The 23,980-nt window shown below is 37.7% G+C and overlaps 2 long non-coding RNA genes across 5 annotated transcripts in view; one reads left to right on the forward strand and one right to left on the reverse strand.

The window, feature by feature from the left end:
* The window catches only part of LOC130429750 (uncharacterized), a 39,511-nt gene extending 18,895 nt beyond the window's left edge, over positions 1-20,616 (forward strand). Inside the window, exons 3-5 of one of the 3 annotated variants that reach the window (XR_008907675.1) lie at positions 875-1,140; positions 20,088-20,181; positions 20,462-20,616. This is a non-coding gene — a long non-coding RNA (uncharacterized LOC130429750). Of the gene's footprint in view, positions 1-874; positions 1,141-20,087 lie in introns of all 3 variants that reach the window. The other 2 variants (XR_008907674.1, XR_008907673.1) reach the window with 2 other exon arrangements.
* On the reverse strand, positions 3,836-20,099 carry LOC130429751 (uncharacterized). Of its 2 annotated transcripts, XR_008907677.1 has the most exons (4): positions 15,604-20,099; positions 15,134-15,174; positions 8,932-9,252; positions 3,836-5,581 (listed from the first exon to the last, which is right to left on the reverse strand). It is a non-coding gene; the product is annotated as an uncharacterized LOC130429751 (long non-coding RNA). The 2 variants fall into 2 exon arrangements; XR_008907676.1 differs by having other exon boundaries at positions 3,836-9,252.
* Positions 20,617-23,980: the final 3,364 nt, after the last annotated feature.

Genomic DNA, 23,980 nt, shown 5'->3' on the forward strand with positions numbered 1-23,980 from the left:
GCAGTGTAGCTATACATGACAACATATTGATAAATGAATGGTCCAAAAAAGGCGAGTGAATAAAAACGTGTTTTTAGTCTTACAATGCAAAGCGCAAAGTAACTACACCACCCCTGATTATACTGTTATTAACGAGCTAATGCTAACTTGTGATGCTTGTCAATCTGGATAACGAGTAAACATCCGCACCAGGGACATTACGTTCTTCACTTCGAAACGGAACAAAAGTAGGATTCTGTAGTGACTTAACCTGCTGTTGAACTCCCTTCCTCCTCATCACAGACTCAAACATGTTTGAGTTTCAGGTGCTGGATCATTGCCGCGTTGCTCCCGCCATGTCGCGTTTGCATGTTTTGTAGTTAACACAGTTTTTCTGTTTATTTAGTGTGAAATGCTCCCGCACCTATGATGACTTGGGTCGCGGGGATTTCTCTGCCTCCGTCATGTATCTTTCCTCCGCTCGTTTTTTTATTTTTGCTCCGCCCTGTATATGAGGCGCCGAACTCTGCTAGCATCAGTGCGCGAGAGAGACCGAGTGTGTTTACCTCGCTCCGCGCTCAAATAAAGTTTTTTTTTAATAACCAAACGTCTCCGCGTCGCGCGACACAACGAATCGATAATGAAATTCGTTGACAACTTTTTTACTAATCGATTTTTATCGATTTTATCGATTCGTTGTTGCAGCCCTAATCAAATGTGACCCTGACAGTGCAAGTGGTTTAGGCTGTATGACCCTTTTCATTTGTTTTTACATCTGTTTGTTTCAGTATTAAAATTTGTAAGGAAACCTTGTGCAGCATGCAAAACATTATTTTTGCATTCTTTTCCTTAAAGTATATGTTTTTCTGTTTACTTTCACTCTCTTCATCTCTAGAGCCAAAGGTCTCTACACTATGTAACCAATCACTGCCAAGCACTCTGCCAACCATCCGATCACAGGTGGACAACGTTTGTATATCTGCTCTGCACTCTGCCCACAGGTGAAGTTTTGTATTTGGGATAGGAAAAGGTGAGAGGTTGGTACATGGGACACTAGAGATAAAATGACAGTGAGAATTTATAATATATTTTAGGGTAAAGAGACATTCTGGTCCTTCATCCCTGATATTTGCCACACTGCTTGCAACACTTCTGATACAGGTACACTGAAAAAAAATGTTATGTTGACTTTACTTAATTTTTTTATGTCAAGGGGTTGCACGAAATAAATTTATCTAAAACCAGATATATTTTTTATGTTGAGTGTACTTACATTTTATAAGTGGATTGTACTTATATTTTATAAAATGGTTTTACTAATCTCGTTCAGGAATTTCAGATTAATTATATTCACAATTTCAGCTAAACTATTTTGAGTACAATTTTTTTTGTTTTATGTTCCGTAATCTAAAATTGTGCAACCAGATCAATTTACATTTTTACATTTACATTTTAGGCATTTGGCAGACTTTTATCAAAAGCAATTTACAATGCTTTATCCTATACATTTTACATAGGTATTTGCAATCCCCTGGGATCGAACAAAGCGCAATGCTCTTACCACTGAGCTACACATTTAATGGTTTGATTTCTACATACTAAAATGAAATTTAATACAATAGTTTTTTAATCTCTTATTTTATCTTAACTTTCACAGGATCCAAAAATCCGCACATTCTTATTGACATGCACAAATTAAGATGAATGAATACGAGAGAGAACATCCTTATTCACAAATATATCTCTGTTTGTACAAACCCTTGCAGATTCATTTAATTACGAATTTTGCCGATACGAAACGAAAGACGTTTGTATTTGGATAATAACACATGAGAGTCGGTTTATTCATGGATAGTTGTTTGTACATGTTGGTGTAATGTCGAAAACCGCGTAAAGAAAGTCTCAAAATCCGAATGAACCGAACAGTATAAATGGACGCGCGTTGCAGGATACACAAATGCACAACTTCTCAAATATTATGCGCAAAAATAAATATACATGAACACAAAATAAAACATTGCAATCACAGATCTGCCTCTATTTGTACAAATCGCTTCGTGTTTATTCAAATCTAAATTTCACAGAATCAAATCATAAGGAATTCGTTTGTGAATCGTAAAATACAAATGTAACGTGTATCACGTTCACGGATGACTGTGCGTGCATTTGTTAATCATTTTGAGTCGGAATTCATCCCATATTAAAAAGGTTTCTGTTCCTGAGTGGGGTATTCCAAATCTATATTATGATTATTGTTTAATGATTTAATTAAGCAAAAATGATTTATACATTATGATTTAATCAATAATCATGAATTTGAGTTCAAAACTACAAATTAATGATTTAAAATTAAATGCACTGATTACTTAAACAGGTGTTTATATACATGACAAATTAATAATTAATTAATAATCATAATAACATATATTTACGGTAAGCTTTTACTTTTACATCCCAGGTAGTAATACAGTCTCAGAGAGATCACCTCATTTTGATAGCGATATTGTTCACATATTTTACGAAAATTATAATCTACTTTTTTTATTTTGTATTCGAATAGTGTTATTTAAGAACACCACTTCTCAATGACTGCCAAAATAAATGCCTTTAGGAAGATTTTAACCATATATACTATATATTATAACCACAACAGAACACATTGATTAATTTATATTTAAGTTTTTATCTGTACTTATGAACAACCAGCTGACTGACAGCTGAATGATTTAATAAATATTGTTATAATAATGTCATATACATTCATAACATATATATGTTTATATGAGCTTAGGGAGTTGGGGCAAATTCAAATAACAGATGTTTTCAACCATTTACATTAAAATGTGTCCATATTTAATGACATACGGTTCGTGTCATGTGTGCATTAAGTTCTTCTGAAGGTGATATGCAAGTTTTGTCACCTTGTTTTGAAACAATTGTGTATCACATGCACACTGTGCATTTCAGTAAATATATGAATGACAAATATTTATATTGTTTTAATACTTAATATTTTGTCCAATAAACTTCAGTCAGTCTTCAGTAATTTACTTTGCATTGAATGTTTTCACATTTGCATTTTTACCGGAATGGCTTTTTATTAGCTCCCCCTGTTGTTCGTTCATCTATCTGCAGCACGTATACTGTACATATATACCACATAACGCATGAATATGATGAATAAATATTATATATACTATTAAGTAAATATTTCTTATTACCATTGAAGACCTAAAACTGTGTAAAATTAAAACAGAATATTTTATTAAGAGATCTTAGTAGATCTTAGTGAGATATAGTTCAAACCTATAATATACCAAAAAGGTAACCATGCACTTAAGACTGTTGTAAGAATGCAAGGTAAAACTGCAAACCTTTATTCAGAAGAGCAATTGAAATAAATGACAGGTAAAATCTTACAGCATTGTGAAAAATTACATAAAAGGACTTGTCTTTAGACAACACTACATTGAAAGCAGGTAGCAACAAAACAAGAACAGTTCAAAAATAAATAAAAAATTCGGACAGTAAAGTCAAGAACAAAAACATGACAGCAACAAAGTTTTCAGCAGTGAATAATGAACATTATTTACTTCTGCTGTATTAAAGCTATTTCAAACAGCAAAGAGGCACAAGAAACCATACTTTTACATAATTTGCAATGAATCGATCAAAATGTTAATATTATTGAGCGTTTACGAATTTTTAATTCATAAAATATTACTGCATATACTATTAGATACATAATTGTAAATGTTATTTTATGAAGTAAACAAGTGTTGTTACTCCACTAAAGATATTATCCCGGAGATAAAAGAAGACTACTATACTACTTGTATACGAATGTGATATAGGGGGGCGCAAACGCGGTGGGGCTGTGAAGTTAATCGTAGCTTGGTTTTTTCATAAATTTATTCATAATAAAAATATTACAAACAATAAAAGTTATGTTTTAAGTGTTCAACAAAAAAAGTCATAGAAATGTTAAATGACAGATTATGTTTATTCATTTAGCAGGTTATACTTCTATCCAAAAGCATTAAACATTGTAGTATAAAAGCCATCATGCAAGTAGAAACAGAATTTTATTCTGTGGTTCACTATAGTTTACAGGGTCCCCAATGTGTAAGCAAGGTTATAGGTAATTAATGTTTTCATGGCTACTTGGGCCCAGTGTTTGTTAACTTTTCGAGATAGTTCTACACAAAAGGGGGTATAGAAATAAGGTGCCATATTTCATAAGATACATTTCTATACTTCTGTCAGAAACACTGTCGTCAATTATTAACCGATAGCATATATTTCGTTTTCCGGAATGAAACTGTTCTGGGCAAACTCTCTGCCGTCCATGCAGCCTTGCATGAACATAGCAGGAGAGCAGCAATACATGTCCCCCCACCTGGGGAACCAGAACAGTTCCTGATGCGTACCAGGATTAAATTAAAAGATCTGAAGATACAGGCAGATTAGGAGGAGATGTCTAGTGTGTGTTTTATGACTATTGTTTAATGTTTTTTAGCTGCACCTGATGGGATCAGCTGAAGCAAGCCGAACCCCCGTGACCTGCCAGAACTAACGCTACACATGATATGGTTTAGATCTTAACTGGGCAGTCACTATTACATGTCACACATTCAAGTCAGAAACAAAAACATTGAATTGACAACAAAATATTTTCTGCTGTTGCCTCAATGCACCTGCAGAATTTTTACAACACATTTTTATGATATATGAATACATGTACGGAATCTTATAAGACAAATTTATAGTATTGAAATGCAACACCAAACTGAAATGTATCCAGTGTAAGAAGACAAAGTATTTTCAACATTACTAGGCCAAAGCTAATTCCCTGCTTTGGAGATTGCAAAAAGCACTATGTACATGTATTTTTGATATCATTAAATCAGGGGTGTCCAATCATGTTTTTAAATTAACAATGTATGGCAGATTTTGACTCCAATCCTAATAAAACCCACCTAACAGATAAATAAAATACCGTCACAGATCCCAAAATGGGGACAAACATGTGACCAGTCTGTAAAAACCCAGCTTGTCATTTTTTAACAAAAAAAATCATTCTACATTTGTAATGTAAAGAACATTTAACCTTGATATGTTTTGACTGAGTAATGTCATGTCAAAGCTTATAATCATAGTGAAATAAATTGTTGAAATCAAATGTTCCTTGACCTTAGCCTGGATTATACAGACAGGTTAACAAAATTGTTTTTGTTAAATGAGGCACTTTTTTCAGACGTGGGAAACACACAAACAATTATGCACTGCCAGAGAATCCCAGGCATGCACAGAGATTATGTCTTTATAGATCAAAATCTCCAAAAATATAAAAATTGGTGTGCCAAAGCAATAATCTGCAGATTTGATTGTACCAACTACTGCTCTAATATGTTGGTCTGAACCCTGAAGCCTTCAGGAGTAGACAACACAGAACAAGAGTTGTTTTCATTTTTCTTTTTCTTAAATCTAAATGCAATACGGATGCAAATACATAACATCACCAAAACACAAAGTAGAATTAATATTCTCGTCCACAGAAGCCTGGTTTCTTTTGCCTCATCTCCTTTATATGCTGTTGATTCTGCCCAAAAAAGAAACCACACAATGATGATAAAAAAACATTTCTGCAGTGTGAACATACACAAGAGTATCCTGCTGTTGTTCCTATAGACCTACATTTAATAAAGCATTGAGCCACAAGAAGCAGTGGGTAACAGTGCATTTTATAACAGCTAAGGGCCTAAAAAAACCTTTGGTCATGTTCTTTTTTTGACAAGAAGTTGACAAAAGCAAAAAAAGGTTCCAAAAAAGTGAGGTTACAAATCTGTGCCGCGTCTGTGCAGGAAGGAAGCCCAGAGTAATATAGGCAGCTTAAAAGAAGTCTATTTGAGAGAGTGTCTTTCCAATAACTTTACATATTCAAAAACTACAATACTCATTTCTCGATAGAAATTCAATCAGAAGTTGATGAAAGTGAAAATTTAAACAAGCTTTTCGTTCGCCATTTTATTTTTTCGAGCTAGAACCTTCTCAACCAATCACGTTCCCCGGATGTTGCCATGGAAACAACAGGTCTCTGTCATTGGTTAGCTAGGAAAAAGGTGCTTGACGTAGGGCTTTTTTTTCAGAAAAGTTGACATATTTCAACCTCACAAGACGCCCTGAGGTGCAAAAAAGACCCCAGCGCTGGGGTTTAAAAAAGCGTTCTTTTCAAAAACACAGTTTACACCACAGGTCACAAACAGGCGGACTGCGTTCCGGGTGAGGTCCCCGAAGCAGTCTCATACAGACCCAGACCTACAGTCCACTGACATTTGTGAAAATGCTCAGCTATTAGTGTATCAGTTTTTTCAACAAAGACCAGAGAGCATTCTGTGAAGATATGTTAGGTGTCACTCCCCTTCTGACCAGTACAAGAGGAGAAGACATCTACCTGCCCCTTAAGGAGATGTTACATAAGAGAGGAATAGAACCAAAACACGTGATTTCAATAAGCACAGATGGAGCCCCTGTATGATAAGGAGAGATAAAGGAGCTGTAGCAAGACTGAAAAAGGACAATCCTGAGCTAATAGCTTACCATTGCATTATTCATCAATCCGTCCTCTGCACCTCCCTGTGGTGCTGAATACAATTATGAAAATGATACATTTTCTGAGGGCATCCTCTTCCTACCAGCATCACATGCTTAAGTAATACCTCAGAGAAGTTGATGCCAATGCTCATGATCTTGTGCTGCACAACAATGTGAGATGGCTCAGCAAGGCAGCGTATTAAGACGCTTTTGATCCATCAGGAGGGAAGTAGCATCTTTTTTGGCAGGGCTAAAAAGTCAGAAGGCTTCGCAGTTTTTAGAAAATGAGAAACAGATGGATAATGTGGCCTTTTCAGTTGATATCACTTCACATCTGAATTAACTGAATTTGAGGCTACAGGGCAATTCAATTTGTGAACTGATGACAGCTGTCCGCTCCCTTCAGAGGAAAATTTAGGTGTTCAAGGAAGACATGCAGGGAGACAGTGCACACTTCCCAGCAGTGCAGGAACAGGTTCAGGGACAGAGAGATGTTTCTTCTTCTGTTGACTTTATTGATAAGCTGATTGTTAACCTAAGCAACCGTTTTGACAGCTTCAGGTTTGGACAGCAGCTCACCATGTTCATTCAGAACCCATTTCTCCTCACAGATGTCAGGGGGTTCTCAAAGGAAGTCACACAGCACTTTAAATGGGCAAATGCTGGACCTCACCAGATGCAACTGGTTGATCTCCAAGCAGATGTGGCCCTAAAAGAGCAGTTGGTAAAAACTGACCCCTTCACTTTCTGGCTCCAAATGGTCCCTGAGACGGCTTTTCCAGGTCTGAGGAAAGTTGCCCGATACATCTCGACCATGTTTGGCTCCACATACAACTGCGAGGCAACGGTCTCCACAATGAACATAATAAAATATAAATATCATTCCAGGCTCACCATTCTCCATTCAAGCCCAGGTTTAAAATCCTGGCAGGTGAAGCTAGAGCCTAATTTCCTCACTGAGCATAAAAGTAGGGGAATGGGAAATAACAGGGGAAGAAAAGTGATGCCCTAAAACTGTTCAATTGTTAAGATGTATTGAGATGTATTATATGTAAAATTAGTTAAGACCGTTCAGTCAAGATGTAAAACAGAAAAGGGCAAATTCAAGCTTTTTCTCCCTTTATTTTATTTTTCTAATGCTAAGCACATTAATTGAATACACACGACTTTCACATTCTATTTATTTTGAAATGCAGCCCTGCTTTTATTAAGTTAATTAGAGGACATTATACATATCTACAGTCATACATATATGTTCAGTTCTATGATACATGACAATAAAGTAAATATTGTCAAAAAGTTTTTGAATTGTACTGAATCATTTTACATAACAGTCAGGTATTGATTACATGCAGATGTTGATACATTTACTAGGCTAGTTAAATATAAATCTTACATACTAGTTAGACATTATGAGTTTCCAGACCTTTGGGTCTTCTTTTTTTTGCACATTTTCTCTAACTGGACCTCTTTAAATTTTAGTTGAATACCCCTGGTTTTCACCATAGGATTATAAAACCAACGCTAACAGTTTAAAAAAAGAAGTCAAGACTGAACATGGCCTTAGCTGTTATAAAATGCACTGTAACCCACTGCTTCGCGAGGCGTATTGCTTTTATAAAACGGTTATTCCATTTGTGTAGCAAGGTTTTATAAAATAAAGTAAATAAAGTGAAATGCAGTCAGCTGTTATAAATCATGGTATTTTATAACTGCTTTGTATTTGGCTCAACCAATAAGAATCAAGGACCAGAACTGACTGTTTCATAAACTGGAAGTTAATACATGCATGGCCAATCAACCAAATGTTTTAAAAACTTCCTCATATTAAAGATATCTTAAACATATGTGATACCTTTTTTCTGGTAAAATTGACGACATCAACATGATCAAAATGACAATTTGCAAATTACAGTGGGTGAAAACGACAGCATCCACATTTTATTTTTTCACTGAGATTAAATTTCACTCTTTTGACTGGTCAAAAACCAAATGTGGGTCATTTTGTATACATTTGATTTTTAATGTATACATTAAAGAAAAATGTTTCAACGACAACGACACTACAGTGACTCACAGAAAATGGTTCAATTAAGGTACATTAACTTGCCGCATTCACAAGGTATTAGTAAAGCTTCTGACAGGGTCCCCCGAGAATCAGGTGTCCAACCATCTTTATGTTTAAATTGTGTTAATTTGGGCCAGATTGCACATTCTATATTCAGGGAGCTCTATTAAAGGCACACTTAGCGTCTACAGAAAACAATGTAGTGTATTGCAGTATCAAGACAAATAAATGTATTCAGACTCTTATATTTAAATAAAACAATGTCATGTAATATGAATATGTTTACACACCTTTAATAAGCAGCTGTACTTTCAGAAGGTCATTGGAATGTGTGATGAAGCATTGGTATTCTCCGGCATCAGTGTGTGAGAGACTGCTGAGTGTGATGTTGAAGTATCCTTTCTCATAATTCTCAGAGACAGTTTCAGCTCTGTTCTTGTATCTTGGGTTCTGGTCTTGAACTGAACTCTTGCCATTAATTATGTCGTATACATTCAGGCTGCCATTGTGTCTCCAGTAAACAGTAATGTCAGAAGGTTTGTGGTCAATATCACTGGAATAACATGGCAAGACAACTGAATCTCCAGTAAAACCCACAACCTGCAGGGACACTAAAACAAAAGGGGACAGAACAAATGTGCAAATGGGTAGTTGACAAATAAACAGTAAAAAAAGTTTCTTGGTTAAACACCATTTCTAAAGAAAAAAAGACACATATTTATGTGGGGTGAAGTCTGAAGTTTCAGAAACTATAAGGTGTCACTTAATTAGTCAACTCTATAACCGATATTTTAAAGCATTTTACATTTTTTTACATATTTTTAAGCATTTTTAGCAAGAATTAAAGGAGTCAAATGACACGGCTAAAACGAATATTATGGTTATTACAGTTTTTTTATTAAATATACAGTGGGTATGGAAAGTATTCAGACCACCTTAAATTTTTCACTCTTTGTTATATTGCAGCCATTAGCTAAAATCATTTAAGTTCATTTGTTTTCCTCATTAATGTACACACAGCACCCCATATTGACAGAAAAACACAGAATTGTTGACATTTTTTCAGATTTATTAAAAAAAGAAAAACTGAAATATCACATAGTCCTAAGTATTCAGACCCTCTGCTCAGTATTTAGTAGAAGCACCCTTTTGATTTAATACAGCCATGAGTCTTTTTGGGAAAGATGCAACAAGTTTTTCACACCTGGATTTGGGGATCCTCTGCCATTCCTCCTTGCAGATCCTCTCCAGTTCTGTCAGGTTGGATTGTAAACGTTGGTAGACAGCCATTTTTAGGTCTCTCCAGAGATGCTCAATTGGGTTTAAGTCAGGGCTCTGGCTGGGCCATTCAAGAACAGTCACGGAGTTGTTGTGAAGCCACTCCTTCATTATTTTAGCTATGTGCTTAGGGTCATTGTCTTGTTGGAAGCTCCAGTCTGAGGTCCTGAGCACTCTGGAGAAGCTTTTTGTCCAGGACATCCCTGTACTTGGCCGCATTCATCTTTCCCTCGATTGCAACCAGTCGTCCTGTCCCTGCAGCTGAAAAACACCCCCACAGCATGATGCTGACACCACCATGCTTCACTGTTGGGACTGTATTGGACAGGTGATGAGCAGTGCCTGGTTTTCTCCACACATACCGCTTACAATAAAGGCCAAAAAGTTCCATCTTGGTCTCATCAGACCAGAAAATCTTATTTGTCACCATCTTGGAGTCCTTCAGGTGTTTTTTAGCAAACTTCATGCCGGACTTCATGTGTCTTGCACTGAGGAGAGGCTTCCGTCGGGCCACTCAGCCATAAAGTCCAAACTGGTGGAGGGCTGCAGTGATGGTTGACTTTCTACAACTTTCTCCCATCTCCTGAATGCATCTCTGGAGCTCAGCCACAGTGATCTTTGGGTTCTTCTTTACCTCTCCCACCAAGGCTCTTCTCCCCCCAATAGCTCAGTTTGGCGGGACGGCCAGCTCTAGGAAGGGTTCTGGCCACTATGCTCTTAGGAACCTTAAGTGCAGCAGAATTTTTTTGTAACCTTGGGCAGATCTGTGCCTGGCCACAATTCTGTCTCTGAGCTCTTCAGGCAGTTCCTTTGACCTCATGATTCTCATTTGCTCTGACATGTACTGTGAGCTGTAAGGTCATATATAGACAGGTGTGTGGCTTTCCAAATCAAGTCCAATCAGTATATTTAAACACAGTTGGACTCAAATGAAGGTGTAGAACCATCTCGAGGATGATCAGAAGAAATGGACAGCACCTGAGTTAAATATATGAGTGTCACAGCAAAGGGTCTGAATAATTAGGACCATGTGATATTTCAGTTTTTCTTTTTTAATAAATCTGCAAAAATGTCAACAATTCTGTGTTTTTCTGTCAATATGGGGTGCTGTGTTTACATTAATGAGGGAAAAAAATGAACTTAAAAGATTTTAGCAAATGGCTTCAATATAACAAAGAGTGAAAAATTTAAGGTGGTCTGAATACTTTCCGTACCCACTGTATATCGAAATAAATATTGTTATCGATCAATATAGAAAAAAAAACTACTGAGTCTACTTTTTTGCCATATCGCCCAGCCCTAATCTAAGGTTAAAAGGAAGAAAAAATACAAATAGTTTCCGCCAGTAAACATTTTCTATGCCAGTCATTCAGTTCATCAGTATGTTACTGAAACTTTTCTAGTGTCTCCCTACTGCTAAGCACAGTTCATTTTTATTCAAACGATAGTGGATTAATTGTATAAAGTATAAGGCTGCTCTTTCTATAAGGAATCCTTCTGATTTGATTTTCTTTCTGTATCATGCTGATCTCATCCCTTCTGTGCAAATCATTGTGCATTTTCTCTCTATAGATCTTGTGTGCTCTTTCTTCCATTCATTTTTCTCCCTCAATTTTTTTGTCAAAAACCAAAGTAGTATGACATTTAATTGATTTATGACACTTACAACACTAAATGTTCTGCAAAAATATCAGAAATGTTTTATTAATGCATCTATTAAATTTGCGAACACCACAAATGATCAGACATGAATCCAATTTTTTGTTAAACAATATTATAAAATTGTTAAAAATAATTTTTAAAAAGACCTTGTCCTCTTGAGTGACACCAGTGTATATTTACAGTCACATCGAAGGAGGTTTCAGCCTTTTGTATCAGCTATGACCTTACTGTTTCTAGCTAACCTGTGAACAGCAGTTAGCAAAAATAATTAGCATAATTTTTCATAATTATGTCAGGGCTCTAGACTTAATTTTTGCACTGGTTCTACCAGTGCGCCTAACTTTTTTTCTCAGGTGCACCAGCACAAAAGTTGGGTGCACCCAAATTTTCTACCGCATCGCATTTAACACCTCAGTTTTACCAGATCACTTTTTTTAATCGCTGTCCATTTAGGCTAAATCGACAGGTAAATGATTAACTAGCAATCTGGTCAACATCTTTACTTGAAGCACAATTCTACAAGAAAGGTAACTTACTGAAAAAGTGTTGGTGCTTAAACTGCGTCACTAAACTGAAATTTAAACTTCAAACATCTCAAGATAAATGCACTGAGGCTTGACATAACGTGGGAGGTTGATTTTCGGACGGATCAGGCCTTAACATAACATTATTCACGATAAAGTTGTCAATTGTTCTTTTCATCTTCCCTCATCATTCCCTGCTACATCCACTCTGTTTAACTGACGGCCCTAGGCTACTCGCCTCTCTCTGTCTGACTGCAGCACACGCATTTTCAAACGTGCACTCCAGAGTTTATGCTAGACTTTTTTATTGTCCGTAATTTTGACTGACACGCTCGTAAAAAAACGTCATAATCTATTATTACCCGTCACTATAGTGCAAGGTTACGTTAGGTGGTAATTGGTATGTTCATGATGTCATCACGCTGTACTTGCGTCTCGGAACATGTTGTATTTTAATACAACTGAATTCCCAATAAAGCCGTTGTTGTTTATATGCATTTATATATTTAATCTTTTAATGTTTATGTTCATATGCGATTAGATCTGGGAAAACCCAACACATGGTGCACATTTTCGTTATTACAGTTTTTGATACCATATTCAAGCCCTGCCAAATCAGTTTTTATTTATCTAACACCTTGTGTATGTAACAAAAGTTATGGCCTACTGAAGTGCAATGATGTTCAGGAACGGAATTTGGAGAAAAACGTATTTAAAGTTAAGTGATGAAAATAAAAGCACAACAGTCCAGTTTAAAAGTAAAAGTCACTTTATAGTGGTAAAAGAATTACTCTAGGAAATGTTTTTTTATTAAATTGTTATTAGTGTTGAAGTCTATAAAAATACTGTACAAAACCGTCTGAATAAAACGAAAGAAAGGAAAACGGTGCGGGACACACATAAAGAACGAGAGCTCAGCCATTATCACTACACACAGAAACTAACAAACATTACGGTCAACAACTAATAAGCAGTGAACGAGATTTACGTTGTTTATCATGTGCATAGTTATGCGTTAGACTAAAGCTCGAGCTGCAAGGTTTCTCTGAATAACAGCGCTTTTACAGCCGGTTAACGAGAACTCTGCAAACTGCGTGTCTGTATAAAAGGTATTTTACTGTGTATGAACTGACTGTGCACTTGGAATTACTAGCAAGAGCGCGTCTGTAGACAGCATCACATGGTTGCTTGGAGAAGCACTTTACAACAGGAGCCCGTTTCAGAAAGCAGGGTAAGTGCAAACTCAGAGTAAGTCAACCCCAGAAAACGGAATACTCAGGGTTTTTGGTTTCAGAACCAGAGGTATATCAAACCCGCGACCGCGGGGTAAGTCAAGCCCATTTCAGAAATCGAGGTATCTTATACTCTGAGTGAGTAACCAGTGTAACATAGTGTAAAACCTAACCTGGTCGGGAGCAGGTTTTATTCCGCATACCCAGGGTTTGTTACAATCTCCACCCCCTTTTCGAAGCGTGAGCAGTGTTGTAATTGCAAACGCCATTTGTTTATCGATTCGTGCTCCTAATCGCGCTCAATTTAGTCACACAGACCTTAAAATGGCATGTCCGTTTATTCAGGAACCCGTAGATGAGGAAGCTGCATTAATTCGCAGAGAGTTACATTTATGTCAGGAGAGAATTGTGAGGCACGGTTTGGACGTTTTATCTTAACTTTTAAGGCCAGTTTAAGTAGTATATTCAACATTTCCCAATCAGGCATCCTACAAGCAAGAGCATTTTATCTCTTTAAACTTTCCTGAATGAATGATGTTATTGTATTTCATATCCAGCTGCTGCCAAGATCTTTTTATTGCAGAAGGATTGCACCTACATGAGAGCGAGAGAGAGAGAGAGAGAGAGAGAGCGCGAGAAAGCGAGAGAGAAATATAATTCCCATTTTCACAGTTTCAACAAAATAATTATAAAAGTGATTGACATAAACTTGCGCATTAACACGTGAAGCAATTTTCTCCCTCGCCAACTCTCTTTCTTTTGCTGCTGCGGCTGTTGCTCTTTTATATGAATAAGTGCTCATATTCACCGTACGCTTGTAACAGTATTTTCAATTCGATTGGCAAGAAATAAACAGAGTGCTTTTTGTCACGTGCCGTTGCCATGGTGAATCGTGCTATCTTCACTCAATTGATGATGGCTTTTCATGGCCATGCTGCACGCGCATAACCTAGAGTGAACTTACTCAGAGTGGATTGAATTAACTCAAATCAACTGGTCTGAAACTGAAAACTCAGAGTAGCGATTCTCTGAGTAAATCAAATCAGAGTTCAGATTTTAACACCGTGTTGGTTGAACTTCCTTATTGAAACGGGACCAAGGAGGTAAACGAAAGGTTAGCCGGAAAGCCCTGATATGAGATGGACTGGGTTTGTTCTATGCAAATGACAGAACTCGTGCAAGCAGCCGCTCATTTAGAATACTCCAAATTCACTAACATTAGAACGATGTTAAGAACACGATCATGTGCGTATGCAGGTGTTATGAATTAGGTGGAAAGTTTTCGTGGAAGGTTCAAACGTGCATATAACTACGAAAAATCTATGCAATTATAAGTGAATAAATTTTTTGGGATAAAAAATATATTATTTTAGGGCACATCCCACCAAAGGACAAAATAACCTAAACTTTTACAGTGGTTCCAAAAAAGTGAAATATAATATGAAAATATAAAATCAAGATCCGGCATCAGAAAAGAGGACATGTTTTTCAGTGACAAAATGCATCAAGTTCCTACGCTTAAAAAAAAATCTTAAATAGATACTTTATGCTTATGATTTTATTAAAATTTGTATAAGTTTTAATTTACTGAACCATTCTTAAGAATTTTGAGATTTGGCTCAAAATGTTTTTAAAACTCTAATAACAAAGCAGTTTTATAACAACAGGTCAATGTAAGATACAGACATGCTTTACCATTAACTGCATTTTAAATCATGACTAATAATATACAAACTGGCACTGTTTACATGTGGCACAGACTCACCCCTCAAATTCAGTTTTAAGTAGCAGCTTACCTCTTTTTATCAGCAGCGCAAACAGACAGATGCTCAAGAAACTGTAAAATAAATAAATAAAAACGGGTTGACCGGTTTCAGAGACAATGCTTAGGCTAGTCACAGACTGAAATTAATGTTTGGAGCTATTTTAATTGAGATAACTAAAATATACAAGTGCCATTGTTTTGTCTCAAGATGCACGCCAATAATGTTTCTGTTTATGGTTCTACTGCATTTTGTATAAAAAAATGTTTTAACTAAGGCATAACGTTATTCCTGGTTTAAACTAAGCCTCTGTTTAACAGAGGTATATATATATATATTAGTATATATATATATATAGTATATTTATTAGGAAACTGTAATGCTAACCTTTTTAGAATCATAAACAGAAAGTGCATGAAACATTATTCGCTCAATGCTAACGTTAGCTGACAAACTGCGCCACTTCTTTGACCAGTGTTACGTTAAGAATGCATTAAACTTACCCGATGCCCATGGTGCCCCAATACTTCAAATAAATAAAACAAATAAATATCTGAATGGAAGTAAAGCACTATATTTAAACAACTAAAATAATCGGAGAAACTTCCGCAGATAGGCACAAATGACGTCATGTAGGGCGGGTCTTTTGCTGAGACCACTGGATTGCGCCACCAACGGAACAAGATGAAGCTGCTGGAAGCGATCGCGCCGCCATCTTGGTATACCCAACTGACAGAGAGCGCCATTGATTTACAGTCAAAATTACGATCTAAAATAACCAGTTTTCAGCTTATTAGCGCGCGACACTTTTTTAGTTCACATGTGTGTTTAAATTAATTGTTACGTCTGATGTCTTTTTCAATGTATATGTTTATTTTAGGCAGAATAGCGACGCATAGAAATCAATGTATATAAAGTGAGTGTGCATTGCACACAGGGGGGGATTAAGGTGGTAAGGGGCCCTTTGGGTGAGGCCCCCCTTAGGTGGCTTTCCGGGTGCCTTTCAATCTTTAGTTTAGTTCGTAACGGAGCACGACTTGCATGAAAAGCCGCAAATGTAAAAGCTGTCACGAGAACTCCGCTGCGCACCAGGGTACCGAACCCTGTGCACGCACTTTAGCCGATTACAACGCATTTGCTTCATGAAACCACGTGTAAGTAATGATAGTGTTGGTAATTTATCTTGGATTTGAGCAAGAGTGAGCCTTGTTTTGCGCGTTGCCAGTGCAGTCAGAGCGTCAAATGAATGGTAATACAATGTTTTTCAGATTTAAAAATAGTCCTGATTAGAATGTTTGCGAGCAGCAGAAAGCTCTGTAAGCGAACATGCAGTAAAACAAAGTGTTGTTTACTCTGCGCTGCGCTTAATAGCGTCAAGTCACTAGCGTCACTATCACCTGTCATGCATGTCCGCGGAGATGTTTATGGAACGCGAACGGGGTGAATACTTTTAACACGAAGCGCTTGAAATTTGGTTACATTGAAGCATGAAAAACATAGTTTAAACCCTTTTCAATAAATACATTTTGTTTGCTAAATATCTTCTTTAAAATTCAGTAATAAAAGTATATAAGACATAATGTTATAGGCTGTAATATGTGTGTGCAGTGACCTTTAAGTTGTATATAAAAACGTAAATATATGAAAGTTATACAACACAGGATAGAATATAAATACATGTATGCCACAAAAGAAGCAATTAAATAACAGCGATAAATGATTAGTGATTTGAATTTATTTATTGACCTCAATTTGTCAGCAGTTCAACTAAAACAGAAAGATTAGTATGTCACGTATCAAAATAAGAGTCATATTATTACACGCTAAAAAATGACCCGTTTACACGACAAAAACGTTCGTTTAAACAAAACACGGCCAAAAATGTCGCGTTATGGCTATACAAACGATCGTGTCTTCAAATAACATGCTCAAAAACTTTGCGTAAAGACGCAAGAAACGTTCGCGTTTACACGGAACAAAAAGTCACGTTCAAACTTGTCACTATGAAGCGTCCAAATTTCACGCGTTCCATAGATGTAAGATAAGTGCAAACGCACATGGGTTCGATAGAATCAAGCCGAGCCCAGGCACAAACCAACGCTGCGAGGGTCTCCAGAACAATCGCACTCGGATACACACATCAAGTACTATGGTGTTTCCACTTCATTCCGAGTTACTTTGCAATCCATTTTTGTGCTCCACTGTGCTTTTTTCAGACATTTTGCCGCTATGCCGTTTAGCAATAGCAGTGACGTAAATGAAAATGATTGACATGATTTAATCAGCAGCTGATTGGACAGATGTGACCCAAATGTAACATCTATCCAATCGTCTTATTTTTTGGTATATTTCTAAAGGGCCAATGAGGGACTATTTTTTATTTGGGCTGAAGTAAATTCAAAATAAAGTTTGTAATCAGAGGCCCCTAGACAGGTGGGGCCCCTAGGCTGCACCCTAGGCAAGCCTGTGCGTTAATCTGCGCTTGATTGCACACTGTTGAAATGGCACATGTTAATGTTTAGATTTGCTTAATAGGACTAGGTGTTATAATCCCACTATTTCAGCACAATTGTATTGCCCAATAGGACATTTATATTATCACATGACTTGTGTGTCCGATCCCACTTTCATTCCATTCATTATCCTGGGTGATAGAAGCCTTTAGTGAGGTGCTGCTGATAATGCCCTTTGTATGGTTCCCATCAATGCGACACATCTTCAGTTGTGCACCTCAGCCTGATTGTGTGTTTTGGCCCCTTTATAACAAGACATCCCTCAGCCAAGGGATGTTTACTGCAGGTTGATCAGACCAGGTTGTTTGTCGCATTGTTACAAGGTAATTTAGCAGCCCATGCTGTGGCCATCTGCCTGAACCACAGTCAGTGGCTTCTTCTTTCCGCACCACTGGACCTGTCCTCTAAAAGTCCTCTAAAACCTATTGTCAGCTATGGTGACTAGGGATGGGAATTGATAAGAATTTAACGATTCCGATTCCATTATCGATATTGCTTATCGATCCGATTCCTTATCGATTCTCTTATCGATTCTCATTGGGTGAGGGAATAAGTACAAATTAGTTTGTTTGTATTAACTCGCTTTAATATCTGATAAGAACACAGCACATACTCAGAGTATACACAAATTATGTGTAGCAACCTCAGAACAAACCTAAAAGTAGGCTTCAAAGTAAAGTCCAGGGACCTATAGAGTTTTTCACATTCATCATTGGTCCAGACAAAAAATAAAATAAAACTGCCATTTAAGTGCCATAAAAACAAAAAACACAGACTAAACAGTCAAGGAAGAGTTTGCGCCTTTGGGAATATTCTACCTGAAACCAAATTCAACTCACCAGACATACACAATAAAAAGAAGTCTTCTGTAAAGACCACAACTATCAACTTAGGCAAATTAACAATTTTTGTGCAGAAAAATTGTCATCTTTGCCCTCTCAGGAAGGATACGGGATCTTTCTGGACTTAAGGTGTCTCCAGCAGTGGAGAACACCCTTTCAGAAGGGGTGGAGGAAGCTTGGACACAGAGATACTTCTCAGCTAGAGCTGACAACACTGGCAATGTGTCACTCTGGAGATTATAATTCATATAGTAAAAGTTTACACAATGAAATGGCGCTCACATGAACGAAATAGAGAAGTTACCTTCGGCATTAATAGCAGATGACGTCTCGTTAGCTCCGCTGCTGCTTGACTCACTTGTTGTTGCTCTGTCGCTAAGTAGTAGTGTATCAAACACGCGACAGTCCTGCAAATGAATTGCGTGCTGTGTGGCCAAATGTTTCTGCATATTGGAGGTAGTTCCTACCTTGCCGAAATTTAACTTTTACAGTTGTTGCAAATGACGGCATTGGCGTCTTTTCTAGTGAAATATAATCACGCTTTAGATCGCTTCTGCCTCGATGACATGTTTGCTGCGTAACCAAAACAACGCAGCGCATGTGTGACTTCATGATGATGACATATTTGCAACAAGCGGAACCGATAAGCGGAATCGTTAAGCAGGTACGCTAACGATTCCAAGGAATCGATTCACTGGGCACCGGTTCTAAAGAAGAACCGGTTCTCGATTCCCATCCCTAATGGTGACCCATGCATTTAACCCGTCCAGCAAAGATTAGTGAACTCACGCACTGCAAGTTGTGAACACACATACACCTGCAGCAGTGGGTAGCTATTACTGCAGAGCCAGGGTAGCTATTACTGCAGAGCGAGGGGAGCAACGTTAATGCATGCTCAGTGCCCCCGGTCTTGTATGGCATAACATGCCAACACAATACCGATCGTCTCAAACATACGAGCCACCCCATTGGCTAAGGCTGTTATAGCCCCACTGGCTTCATTAATGCAAGCTCAGTGCCCCTGGTTCCGTATGGCGTAACATTCAAACACACACAACAAATTTATAACGTGGTCATTTGACAGCCCATACTGTGTACTTCCGTTTCAACCACGGCCGGCAGCTGCTTCTCTCAGCAAGAGTGGCTAGTTCTTTGACTACCATCCGTTGGGCCTGTCCTCTGATCCCCACTTCCTTAAACAGCCTCGTAGTGGAATAGAATGCCTTTATTGTCACTGTACACATGTACAATGAGATTAAATAGCCAACTCCACTGGCAGTGGAATAAATAGTACAATTTCCAAAGTAAAAAAGGGAGATAGGGTGTAGACTCTGCACAGTAGCTAATCATTGTTAATATTAGTTAAGAGAGTCCAGGGGTTGACGTGTTAGAACTACGAACAGTGCATGTGAGAGTTCAGAATGGTTATTACTTTTGGGAAGAAGCTGTTTTTGAGTCTGTTTGTTCTAGCCTTGAGGCACCTGTAGCGCCTCCCTGAGGGCAACAGTTTGAACAGGTCAAAACCAGGGTGGGAGCTGTCTTTGGTGATGGTTAGAGCTCTGTTTAGGCAGCGGGAGGTGTCCTTCAGGGAGGGGAGAGGTTAGTCAATGATCTTCTGTGCTGCCTTTACAGCTCTGTGGAGCCTCTCCCTATCTGCAACTGTACAGCTGCCGTACCAGTATGTCAGCAGGCTCTCGATGGATGAGCGGTAGAAGATCAGCAGCAGGTTGGAGTTCAGATTGTAGTTCCTGAGGTCTCCGTTGCTTTGAACCGCCAGCCTGATAAGCGGGTCTGTGAACGGCGCCGTAATGGCTGCTGGACCAGATGGCTGCTTTCAGGAGCTGGATTAACTTCCCCTGTTGGAAGTTGTGTCTATGGTGTATTATGTGTATTTGTTTTCTCCCCACAGTCCTCATGTTATGCTGTATTTTTCTTCTTAATCCATTTCGTGACACTGTACTTGTATATGTGTAATGACAATAAATTGAATCTCATCTCATCTCAAGTCTAGCTGCTGCTGAGCCCTCTTGCAGACTGCTGTGATGTTCTCTGTCCAGGAGATGTCGGCAGAGATGAGGACGCCGAGAAACATGAAAGTGTGGACCCCACTATGTCCTTATGTCTAATGGCTTAGAAATAAAGTTTCATGACTTAAAGAACATACAGCCTGTATTGTCACTGTCTGTATTTCGAATTCAGAATAAGCACATTTGTCGTATGTTGAGAAGTGTCTCGTTAATCTGCTGGTCTGATATGTACGCTACTTTAATGACTATGAACGTAACACACCATCTAATAAGACGGGAACATTCCCGACTTTAAATAATTAACCGTTTACATGCTTAAAGTCACCATGAAATCAAGCAGGAAAATTGTGTGTTTTACGGAGTGTTGCAGTGATTATTATAAATTATTAATCCGTGCACACAATTCATTTTTTTATAAAATTTGTTCTTGTATTCATTCAAGCGGAACAATCATACTATTTCATGCATTCTGACTTCTTTACACTGTTCAACATGCTGGCTTATCAATTTTAACATGGTCAACTCTTAAAAGGGATCCTTTTATCAGCCAAAAGTATGGCTAGGTGAAAGAGCCCTTCAACAAGCCAACCAACGAGCGAGACCCACTTACCGTAAAGGTTTCCGTGCATAATGTACTAAACACAGAGCGATTCATGTGACAATGTGTTGCTTGCTCGTGCTGTAGTTCCATCCCACTCTCCCTACTAGTCCCACCTCTAGCAGCTCCTGTTTTCCCGGAAATAATCATGCAGCTATATCTCTCTTTTATAAATATGATCAAACTAAATACTCTGACGTATGCAATACTACTGTATAAGCACTCAAGATTAATATGAGATTGGCAGAAACTGCGTGTGTTACACAAACTTTAAGCTCCTCTCCCACTCCCAACAACAACTCTTATCCACATGACGTAAGTGTAACGGGTACCGTGGCAACGGCACCCGGAAGGGACAGATTATTCTCCTGTAATACACAGGAGAGAAACGAGGAGACAGTGTGTCACGTTCAAGCTCTCTGGAGTAATTTATTCACAATATCATTAAACAAATATCTGTCTCTCAAAGTCACATTATGCTTCACATATCACTTTTTCAATGTCTTCTTGACATTATAATGACTTTCAGTGTTCCTGTCAATTCAAATTCTGCAATAAAATAAACTTTTCTATTTCACATTTATGTTCACTGACTTTGTATTTTTATATTTCACTCTATTCATCAAAAAAGAAATACAAAAACCATAGTAATATACCTCAATTACTCCTATTAAATGATTAAACATTTCTATTCACAATATTTACCAGTATCACATTGATACAATGCTGCAAATCACTCTCAGAATTATTAATATACTTAATATATAACTTTAAACCTTATTTAACATATTAACCATTATCAATCGACATTCAATACACATGTATAGTACATTAAACAATACTTATTCACCTTTAAAGCTTAAAGAATACCTTCATGTGCATTTGCATAAGGAAAAATTTATTTTTTTTAACTGACGTGCTCACCAACGTTACATGTGCGTTTTCAGTAGGCTGCTAATCAGTCGAGCTTTTCTCTCTCGCTTCAATCAACTCAAAAACAACCTCTGACGTACATCACTTCTCTAAAACAATTCACTTATTGTCTAAACACATTTCAGCATGGTTAAATTAAACTTTTACGTGCTTTTATACATTTACCCACCTGTAACACACAGGAGAGAAACGAGGAGACAGTGTGTCACGTTCAAGCTCTCTGGAGTAATGACAAACTCACGACTCGCACAGCTTAACACCGTTCGCTCGACTCTGCCCCTAACGGTCAGGAGTAGCATTGCACACTACTGATTACAAGGAATCACATTAAAATAAAACCCTTCTGAATGTTTCTTTTTTTCAAAATAACACAATAACATTTTCAAAATGAAACCAAAAATTTTAAATATACCTAAAGTACAATTAACATACTTGTGTGATCGTCACATAAGCAACAAAAAAAGAGGTAGGACTACAGTATACTCACTGTCCAATGGCCAGTTGTTTTTAGACTTCGCCTTCAGGCCCAACTTACAACAAACCAATCAAAATGGGAAGGGCATAATAAAGCTCCAGGCACATGAACAAAAGTGCCAATCTCATTGGTCGGCCAGTTTTTAACACGACGCGTCAAACCAAAAAAACTAGCCCAATGCACTTTTTAAATGATGGTTTTCAGCCTGCCATTTTCGCCCGTTGGTCTGAAGACTCTCATTGGCAGCCTTTGTTTAGTCACGAGGTGTTAAACGTCGGTGATAAACACGCGCAAATATTGTCCTGGTTTGTATAAACCTTTTGTTAAACTTCAGGTTCCTTTAGAACACTAAGTTTCATTCTGTGTTTTGGATCACCCTTCAAAATCAAATCATAATAGGTTGGATGCTGTGAGAGAATACTTCTGTAGATCTGAGAGCACAAAGACAATGACGCAGAGAGGTAGCATCAAGCTTTGAGCTCATTTACAGTATTTTTGGGAAGACCCATCTTTACCTAGGGAACAACTAGACATTTGTTATAACCAAATAAGGTATAGAAAGTTTTTGCAAGCAAGTATGTCTTTAGTCCATTTAGGACCTAACAAACAAAGAATGTCAGCCCCCTTTTAAAATAATGTTTATTTTTGTACGGAACTAAAACATGACACCTTTATATAGGGAGATCGAAGGGTCTGTAATACTTACCATAGGAGAAAAGCGTATTGGTTAACATGGATCACTTGAGGCACCCTCAACCAATCATATAATTGAAGTGGTTGGAGTTCACAGTTTCACAATCCATCATTCAATATTATCAAATTAAAAGATAAAACCGAAAGTGAGTCTTGCCCGTCGCAGAAATTCACTACTCTACTTTCTCTTAAAAAGTAACGTTATTATAATACCATAGTTAAGTCAACATATCGTTCACAACAAACGTAAAACATGTTAATATTAACGGACAGTCAACAGCTGTTTCCTCACAAAGCGATTTATTCAGTGTAGCTTCTCTTCCGTTGACATCCATAAAAAAAACATCTCCTTTCCTGTGTACTGTCACAGAATGGCTATGGCCTAAGGAAGCCCACGACGATGAAGTATAATCCGAAATAGAGCTTTAATAGAAACAAACATACGAAACAGGGCATCAATACAGATGCAAACAAAGGAACTAATGAGATAATGATGGAACACAGGTGAAACAGTTGAATTTATTAACAGGAGGAGGTGGGATGGCCGGCGACACCAGGGGCGAAGTGATGGAGATGATGCCCATGGAAGAGGAGCCCAGGGTGGAGCCACGCAGACAGAGAGCCAGGCTGACACAGAGGATCCAGAGGCCCAAGGCGAAGCCCTGGCAGATGTTTTATTCCCCTTGTGGAAGTTTTGATTCTTGTTTTGTTCGTAGTGTTTCTCCCATTGTGGGCTTTAGTTTTATTAGATTTTTACAATTGCATTATCCTAAACATATTTGTTTCTAAGTATGTGCAA

This window comes from Triplophysa dalaica, chromosome 10, assembly GCF_015846415.1.
Source record: "Triplophysa dalaica isolate WHDGS20190420 chromosome 10, ASM1584641v1, whole genome shotgun sequence".
In the NCBI taxonomy this organism is placed as follows: domain Eukaryota; kingdom Metazoa; phylum Chordata; class Actinopteri; order Cypriniformes; family Nemacheilidae; genus Triplophysa; species Triplophysa dalaica.